Genomic DNA, 10,588 nt, shown 5'->3' on the forward strand with positions numbered 1-10,588 from the left:
CGTTGAACTGCCAATCTTCCGATCATCAGAATTGGCATCTTAACCACTAAGCCACCACATCTCTTGAGTGCATAAAGTTACCAAGCATGTAATAAATTGCATCTGTTTCCATTCTTTTTAAAAACCATATTGCAGTTTTCTTCCATGAAAACCAGTGTGTGTGGGCATCTGAAAATGTTATGTGCAGTTTGTTTCTGGACAGTCTACCCCCAATTTTAGCAATACAGTGAGCCCTCTATATTTGCTGTGGTTAGGGCACAGATCCCCATGAAACTCAAAAAACCACAAATAAAAAACCACACTATTTTTTTAAACCTGAGCGAACCCCTATCTAGGAATCTCTAGTTACTCCACAGTCAACATCCACTGGAAGGTGACCACAGAATTGTGTGGAATGGACTACAAATGTCTAGAGAGGTGTTTTCTCTCGTAATCTCTAGTCCTCCACCACAACTCTATAGTCAGTTTCCGGCACAGTTGTTCTGAAGGACCTAGAGATTTATAAAGAGAACATATTACTCAAATTCATGAATAATCGAATCCACAAAAGTCAAAGCTGCAAATGTGGAGGGCTGACTGTAGATGCAATTCATTTTGGATGGAATTTCATATTATTCTGTAACTCCTTGTCCTGTAAAAACAGTACTTTCATAGATTTCAATTTACTGGTGAATATTTATTAAGGTACAAAGAATATTAGCATCCCTGATGATTTGTATAACTGATTTGTCTCCTTGGAATGGTCTAATCTGGTGTGGGCAGGGCGTTTACTCCCTGGGACATCCTGACACCACACGTCAGCTCCCTTCCGTTTCGATTAACAGGAGTTAAGAACACTCAGGAGCCGATTGAGATGTTTTAACCTTTACTCAAACAGAACTTAATAAACTTTCACAACATAAATACACTTGGTTTCAGGCTTGGTTACTTCACCGTGGCCTTCCAACCCCAAAGTCTTTCATGCTCACGCTTCCGGGTCCGTCGCCTCCACGTGTCCACCTCCTCGGCACTTCTCGGAGGGTTCAGTGTTGGCCTTCTCCTTCAACTCTGGCCCTGGCCTCTGCTCCCACTGCTCCCCCTTGGGGTCTTGTGGTCTGTCTCCACCAGTCTCCCTCGTAGGGGTACCTAAAGTCTCCCTGTAGCTTGGGGTCCGGCAGTACCACCTCCGTCCGGGGTCCGACTCTAAGCAGACTGTGCCACCCTTGTAAAGTAACCGGGCAGCCTACCCGTCCTGGGCTTCTTCCCAGTCTACCTTTCCCTTCCGCGACTGCCTCTGCATGTCCCAGTGTTCCGCATTCCCGTCCCCTCCTCTTGTCCACCTGTCCCTTGCCTTTTAACCCCGTCTCTCTTTGCCAAACCTCTCCTGGGTCTTCCGTTCCCCCTGCTTCCCACCTTGCCCTATCAACCCTCACCATCTCTTCCTCCACCTGGCTACATCTGGTCTTCTCCAATGTGATACCTTCTTGGATTATAGCTTTTATAGAATACCAAGGGCCGAATGTACAATCACATTTCTTTTTAAATTTTTCATAGCTTTAATCTATTAGTTCTGTTCAAATGACTGATTTCTCTACTCCCTAAACTAACACTTCCCCATATTTTCAGAAATTACTATTGTCCAAGTTGTTAACCTTCAAGTCAAATAAAATTAAAGAAACCCCAAATCTCTACATTGACAGATAGAGTGGAATATTGTTCTTTAAGAACAGAAATTTCACTGTCTTGTTAAAGAGAAGACCCAATCTAACCTAGCATCAGTACATCACTGAGAAAATTATTGCATCCACCCAGAATACATACCATTTTTGCTTTGGCAATATTTACATCAAATGTTTGCAAATGAAACTATTTAAAAGTTGTTTTATTACCATGATCACTGTTCGGGGAGGTCTTGGTATTCTAATAATCTTGGTGTTCTTTACATGAGGTTGACACACTGTATTAATACTGACTGCTGAAAGATTGCTTCTTGGCACAGAGTTAGAATTATTGGGAAATGGTGGTGACGGTGGACCACTGTTACTTGAATTCTCCTAATTAAAAAAAATAAATATTATGTTATAGATCAGGTGTGTGCATGTGTGCACATACATGCACTTTCAATTTTCCTGTCAATTTATTGTGACCCCATAGATTTCACAGGGTTGTCTTAAGCAAGAAATAGTAAAAGGTGGTTTTGCCAGTTCCTTCCTCTGATATATACCCTACAGCACATGGTATTCATTGGTGACTCCCATCCAAGTACTTATCTGAACTGATGCTGCTTAGGTTCCAAGATTAGACAGGATTGGAGCCTTTTGGGTATTTAAGCAGACTGTAACAAAGTAGCTTACTATATTCAAGCTAAGGTTGGGTATTCAAACCCACTAATATTGCAAATAAGTATATGTTTTGTACGAATATACTTTGAGTGAGAGACCACACAGGCCATGCAAAGTTAGGGGCCTTATGAAACTGTAATGACTACAGATCCCACTTTTAAAAGCCTCCTTTTAACCATCCATTAAGAAGCCAAGCCCTTCCTCCAGTCGATCTGCCTTGGTCCAGGCCTCGGAGGTGGAGAAGAACTGCTGGACCTGATCTCATTCCCCACCACCACTCCCCTCTCCTTTTCTGTCGTGTCTTCTTAGATTGTAAGCCTGAGGGCAAGGAACTATCTAACTAAAAGATTGTATGTACAGCGCTGTGTAAATTTACAGCGCTTTATAAATAAAAGTTAATAATAATAATAATAATAATAATAATAATAATAATAATAATAATAATAATATAGCCCCACAGAATATTTGTCAGTGGGATTGTGGGAACTGTAGTCCAACATATCTGGATGGCACCAACTTGGAAAAACCTAGCTCTAATCCTTAGGAAAAGGAAAACAGCAACAATAACAATCTATTTAGAAGCTAGATAGATTGTTGTTGCTGTTGTTTTCCTTTTCCTAAGAATTGTTATCCTTTTCCTAAGGATTTTATTGTCACATTGTGATAATAAAAGCCATAAATTAATTATGATGAATCATCATGACTAAGTTGCATGCATTCTGCACTGAAATTAATTAGACAAGTTATAACTTCTTGTTGTTGTTGCCTTAGTCATTTCTGACTTATGGTAATGATAAAGTGAACCTATTGTGGGGTTTTCTTAGCAAGCTTCTTCAGAGGGGTTTTGCCATTGCCATCCTCTGAGGCTGAGAGAGTGTGACTTGCCCAAGGTCATCCAGTGGGGTTACATGGCTGACCTGGTATTTGAACCCTGGTCTCCAGAGTCATAGTCTGTGGAGAAAAGGCAGTTTGGAATATTGGCAACATACAATCAGAATGAGCCTGGCAGCAGCCAATGGGACCAAAGTCAGGAAAAGGTGGGGCTACTCCCAGGAGCAAATAAAATAGGAAGAGAGGAGCATGTAGGTTGGATAGGGACAGATCTCTGAGTTAGAGTTTAAGGTTTATTAGACCATGAGGGCTATAACACCCAAGGTGGCTGAGATATACTGCTGAGAGGGGCAGTTGGATAGGGGTTTTGAGTACCCAGGTTAACCACTAGGAGAGCCTTTGATAAACAGTGTCCAGAAAAGGTATTACAGCTAGAGAAATGTCTTAATTACCATAAGTGGTGGCTGGAACGAAGAGAGTTCAAGTGTGAGAGTTTAATTAGGGTGACTAGGGAAGTCACATTTTACCAAAAAGGATATAAAGTCATAAGGAAACAATTACAAAGACAAGCTAAAGGAACTGTCAAATGGTGTAACAAATAAAATATTTAAATACCGTATCCAGTATGAACACCATCCACTAAAAGAGATACTGTATTCAGCCTGACTTGTAAATAAATCTATTACTTTGTGAACTCGAAGGTTTCCATGGCTGGCATCCATAGTTTTTTGTGGGTTTTTCAGGCTATGAGGCCATGTTCTAGAAGAGTTTATTCCTGATGTTTTGCCAGCAGCTGTGGCTGGCATCTTCAGAGAACGCTGGCATGGAAGAGAGTGGAGTATATGATACTGTTAGTTGAGAGGAAGCAATTTGCATGTTAATCTGTGTATTGTTATGTTATTGAACGACAAGGTTTCAGGGTGTCTAATTAATGATCCATTGACTGCTGGGAAACCCCCTCGCCCTGGGTGGTTTTCATTTGCATTTGCTGGGTCTTGACTTTGGTGTTTTTCAGGACAGCTAGCCAAACTTTGTTTACTTTAAGAGTTTCTTCTTTCCTGATGAAGTTGTCCAGGTGTATATGGATTTCAATGGCTTCCTTGTGCATTCTGACCTGATAGTTCTTGGCATGGTCCAGAATTTCAGTGTTTTCAAAGAGCATTTTATGCCCAGGTTGGTTTATAACATGTTCTGCTACTGCTGATTTTTCTGGCTGACCCAGTCTGCAGTGTGTCTCATGTTCCTTGATTCATGTTTGACCAGTGCATTTGGTGGTCCCTATGTAGACTTGTCCACAGATGCATGGTATGTGGTAAACTCTTGCAGCTGTGAGAGGGTCTCTCCTCCTGTCCTTCACTGAGCGCAGCATTTGCTGGATTTTCTTGGTCGGTTTGTAGACCATTTGGAGGTTGTGTTTCCTCACCACTTTCCCTATTCTGTCTGTGAATCCTTTGATGCATGGTAAATATACCTTCCCTTTGGGTGGGTGATTGCCTAAGCTCCTTTGGGTTTTTCTGGGTCTGGCAGCACTTGTCATGTCTGAGCTGTAAAAGTTTGCTATCACAGGGCTCAGAGGGCTTCCCATGGCTATCCCACCTCCTTACTCATTTCAACAAGCAGCTGTCTGGAGTGATTTTAAAAATACATTAAAAACATGGCCAACATTGAGAAAAGTCTTTTAGGTTTCAGACACACTAGATATTAAGTGTGTGGCTGTGAGAGAGTAGTTGATGCCAAGCTAGGGGAAAATATGTAACCCAGACGTCTGGCATCAAGAGAGAGTCATGTTGCAGGAGACACACAACAGAGTCCTGAATTCAAGTGTTTCTGTCACATAATTGGTGGCAGTGATGGTATCAAAAAGACCCATTGGGCTGCCATTTGAGGGAAGTGGTTTGAGTGGGTGAGTCTCACTGTGACAAATAGGTGGCAGCAGTGGCACACATTAAAAAGGAGTGAAAGATTTTGAGAGATTTTGGTAGTGCCATGTTATCACCTTCACATAGTCCAGTGCTCAAACCATTACACCACACTGGCTCTTTTGTAACTGTTTATATGGACTTTAGTACAAACTAAGTGCCAGTAACATAGAGCAGAATCTTAGGCATGTTTACTCAATGCTGAGCAAGGCATCCTCTCTGAATAATTCCCATTGTGTTCAATGAGAATTGCTCCTCAGTATGTGTGTTGTGGATTACACTTCTGATCTAGATTTGTTTAATCCTAGCAAACACAATTCTAAGGGATCAGGCCACAGTGAACACAATGGAGATTATTAATCAGTAAACATAAACTGGATTGTACAAGTGTACCACTTTAACCGCCATGACTCCACTCCTTCCTCTGGAATGCTGAGATCTATAGTTCTCCATCACATAATTCTCGTGCCTCGCTATTCTACAAATTCCAGGACTTTTGAAGTAGTGATGAAAGATGAAGTGTAACTGAAGGGCTATTACTGTTGGCTCTTCTTACCTATGGATTTTTTATCCACAGATTCAAACATCCATGGCTTGAAAATGTTCACAAAATGTATAAATTCCAAATAGCAAACCTTGATTTTCCATTTTATATAAGGGACACCATTTTACTATACCATTATATTTAATGGGACTTGAGCATCCACAGATTTTGTTATCCATGGGGGATCCTGGAAACAAACCCCAGTGGATAACAAGGGCCCACTGTAATTTGCAGTGTTAAAAAGACCAGAGTGCTAAGTTGGATATGACAGTTGAGGGTTCCAGACTATTATCCACAAACTCTGGCTGTGTCTTTAAAACTTTGGACGTTCTGAGAGAGGATACTCTGTGATACTGTCCAGTGATGCCCAAAGGGAACTGGTTTGGGACCTAGCTTTGCCTTGAGAAGAATAGCTTCCACTAGTCACTTCTAACTTGTAGTATTTGGAGTAGGGTTAAGTGAAGAAGGGGTAGAAAATAGGCTTAAGAATAATTCATTCAGGGGCTATACAGACCGCCCCTAAGGGGCGGCATGTAGCTGCCCCTTTCCTGGCCGGATCACAGCCACGACAACATCACGCTGCAGTCCTGATCCAGCCTCTGGAGGGTGCAAAAAGGAACTGCAAAAAGTGGCTCCTTTTTGCGCCCTCCAAAGGGCATCATAGCTGTGGCAGTGTGGCTGTATGGTGCCCCTTCAGTGCTGCATCATTTGGACATAGTGCCGGAGTCACGCCATGATGCCACGTGCCGTCTGGAATGGTGCACAGAATCATTATGCCCTGGGGATGGAGTCAAGGTGTCCAACATCAGGACGTTGTGCCCTGACTCTATCCAAGTGCTGGTCTGTACAGGGCCTCAGTCTCCAATTTAAGACTGGTAATAAATATTCATGGATACTGTTTTGGCCATAGCACATGTTGGGCTGCTTTTCTATCCAGGCAGGCAAATCATTCTTCATCTTGACTGTAGAAGAAGGTTGAGTGCACACTGAACCATTAAGAACAGGTCTAGGCTATTCTAAGGGGCTATCCAGACCGGCCTGAAAGGCTGGCCTGTGGCTGGAGTCAGGGCATATCATTCTGATGACGCAGGCCCTAATTTCAGCACCAGGGCATCATGATGGTGCATGCAACTCCAAATAGCACGTGCCATCATGATGCACCTCCAGTGTTGCGTCCAAATGACACAGCGCTGAAGACGTGCCATACAGCCGCCCCACTGCAGCTATGGTGCCCTTTGCAGGGCACAAAAAAGAGCTGCTTTTTGCAGCTCCTTTTTGCACTCTCCAGAGGACGGATTGGGGCTGCAGTGTGAGGTTGCCATGGCCCTAATCTGGCTGAAGAAGGGGTGGCTGCATGCCACCCCTTCAGGGCTATATGTACAGCCCCTTAATCTTCTCTCCAGATGGGACTTTGTAGTTTATAATAATTCAAAATTACCAGTTGCTTACAGATTCAATTTTTTAAAAGGAATTTTAAATAAAGTAAATGGTACATAATGTACAGGACAACATATCACAATATCTTTTCCCCACCGCACCTTCTGGCTATTTGTGTTGTGTATCAATACAAATTGTTTATCTTCAGCCTAATAAAGAATACTGGATGACTCAACACCTTGGAGATTATCAGATGGGGGAACATCAGGGACAAAAAAGGCATACTCCTGGCAAAGTCGTGCAATTGTATTGAAGATTTTCAGACAACAACATTGCACTTATCCAGGACTTAACCCATGAAGATCCAGGAATGCTCCAACAGCAAACCATTCCCGGGACCTCCCTGGAATTATTTTTTTTGTATTTGCATTCCTGGATCTTCATGGGTTAAGTCCTGGATAAGCGCAATGTGTCTGAAAATCTTCAGCATGATTGCACAACTTTGTTGAGAGTATGCCTTTTACTGCCAGCATTTTCCCTCCATCTGATAATCTCCCTTGTATGCTTTTTGTGACATTTTGGTTGGTCCTAATAAAATGATTGAGCTGTAAAATTTTAACATTTAGTCTCTTAAGGAGTATTATGGCCAACTTCCTGTTTTGTGTGTTTCAAATACTGTCTCTTAACTGTTTATTTTCAAAATGACATTATTTCACAATGAGGGACCTGAGAACCTTGATGCAATGGAACGGGATATCTACTTAACTTACTACAACCCGAAGTGCAGTTGAAAATTATAATTAATCAGGGTTAGTGATTCAAACAAGTGACCCACACAGACTATGAAGAGTGTATCTCTCAGTAGATAGATAGATAGATAGATAGATCTCTCTAAACATAATTTACATATCTCTCATTTCACTATTTTGTCTCACAAAGATTCATGATTTCTAGTTGCCATCCATTCTGGAATAAAGCTAATACTATACAGTACTGTAATGTATAAAACAAGTGACATTGTCAAATGCAGGAGAAAAATGAGCCAAAAGACTCTGAGTCATTAAGAACACATTAATGACACCTTGTCACATTAACCATAGGGTATAGCACCAATTTTCTCTTCTTTGTCATAATCTAACACTATATTTTTTTCTGTGTATAGGCTACACATACTACACCCTCATGCAATATACACTTTCTGTTGGTTCTCTTGATTATTTGCCATTTATGGTATACTATTTTCTTTTGTCATCACTTTTATAAATCAGTAGAATGAAATCAATATGTTTGTAGAAGGTGTGGTTGATGAATTCATGGGTAAAAGGCTTTTCAAATAACACATTTATCTCTCTGTCCTGGCCTAGAAACCATGCCCTGTGAGGAGCAGCTTAGGGAGCTGGGTATATTTAGCCTGGAGAAGAGAAGATAAAGGAGTGACATGACAGCCATTTTCAAATATTTGAAGGGATGTCATATTGAGGATGGAGCAAACTTGTTTTTTGCTGCTCAAGAGACTAGGGCTTGGAACAATGGCTTCAAGCTACAGTAAAGGAGATTCTACCCAAACATTAAAAAGAACTTCCTGACTGTAAGAACTGTTAGGCAGTGGATCACGCTACCATGGAGAATGGTGAAGTCTCCTACTTTGGAGGCTTTTAAACAGAGGCTGGGAGGCCATTTGTTGGAAGCGCTTTGATTGTATGATCCTGCATGGCAGGGTATTGGACTGGTTGGCCCTTGTGGTCTCTTAATTATTTGATTTTATAATTTTATAATTCCATCCCTTGGCTCACAAAATTTCTGTAACGTACCATCTAAAACAGCCTTCATCAACTCGATATCCTCCAGATATCTTGGACCACAGCCAACTATGCCTGTTGTATGGGATTATGGGACTTGTAAGTCCTACACATTGGGAAGTTCATCAGGTTGGAGAAGGCTTATCTAAAACATTTTAACCCACATGCAACACAACATATCACTCACAATAGCAATATGGGTAAGCACATAAACATAGCACATATACAACACATATTGATTTGTTCCTCTACTCTGCTTACGTATGTTGTTGTGTGTGTTCAAGCCGTTTCAGATCTATGGTGACCCTATCTCTGGGTTTTCTTGGCAAGATTCATCAGAGGGGGGTTGCCATTACTATCCTCCGAGGATGAGTGATTGTGACTTACTTAAGATCACCCAGTGGGTTTACACGGCCAAACGGGGAACCCTGGTCTAACATTACACCATGCTGTCTCTCCTAGTAAGATGTAAAGAGAACCGTACTGCTTTTATTTTGAAGAATCAAATTATATAGAAAAGACCCTTATGGAGCCTCAGACTCTGAATAATATACAGATTAAATTATAGTGTTTATCATACTCCTTTCATATAAATATTACTGTAATCTAAGAATAAATAAATTGATTCTAAAGACTTGCCAGCTAAAGCAAAATAGTGATGCTAAAGACTGTTTTACTTCCACCAAAAGCTAAAATTAAATCTTCCTTTTTCCTCTGTTTGTTATCCCAGTGATTTAAATGTGTGATGAATGAATAAAATATTGTGGGTAAGAAACAGAATGAAAAAAAAAGGCCAAAACTGTTCCACTATCCACAAAAACAAAAACAAAACAGCAGCCCAAAGAAGGGAAAAGGCAGAAACACTTTTTCCTTTTAATTTTTATGACATGGAATATAATATGTGAAAAAATAATACATCCCATCTTCAGCTACTTTGGAGAGGCATTTTAAATGAGAGAAGTTGTGGTAGAAAGCATGAATGCACAACACTTTCACTGCCTATTGTTTCCTTGCTCCAAGAAGTTTTCCTCCTTGTGTTTTCAGAATTAATTTTTTAAACTCCATTTGCTGAAAGCCCAGTTCTGTTGGGCTCCTCTCCTCTGTTAGCTGTTCACTGACATCAGCCATTCAACCTGGTTACAACAAGGATAGATGGGAAGCTGGACCCTTCCAGTTACTGTTGTAGAGAGTAGCACCTTTGAGACTAACTGAAGGAAAGAAATTGGCAGCATGAGCTTTCATATACTAAAGTCTACTTCCTCAGATGCATTTGGTGGTTGGTGCATCTCAGGAAGTAGACTTAAGTCTACGAAATTGCTGCCAATTTCTTTCTTTCAGTTAGTCTCAAAGATGCTACAAGATCTCTCTATGACTGATTCCAAAGATTAACATGGCTATGTCTTTGAATCCTTCCAGTTACTGTTATGAGAAACCAGGTTTATCTGGATCCACATCTCCTGGAAAAGTTTTGTTATGTCTGGTCATTACTAACAGTGTTTCTTTATCTTCTCCAATCTCTCCTTCCTTTTTTTCCTTTTGTATCCCATTTTTAACTTGTAAGTCTGTAGGCAGAGATTGTATGTCTTTGATTGATCTTCTGTTAGCCACTCCAATAATTTTTTGGACTGGAGAGCAAAGTAGAAATGCTTTAACAAAATACTAAATAAAAACTGAGTTAGAACTGTGAGCATTCATTTTCTCACTGATTCAGTACCATAAACTATTTTCTCCAAGAAAAAAGTGAGGCACTACCAGCATGTAAAGTGGGATGGGTAGCTGTGGTCCTTCAGGTGCTAT

The sequence above is a fragment of the Sceloporus undulatus genome, chromosome 3 (genome assembly GCF_019175285.1).
Source record: "Sceloporus undulatus isolate JIND9_A2432 ecotype Alabama chromosome 3, SceUnd_v1.1, whole genome shotgun sequence".
NCBI classification, from domain to species: Eukaryota; Metazoa; Chordata; class Lepidosauria; order Squamata; family Phrynosomatidae; genus Sceloporus; species Sceloporus undulatus.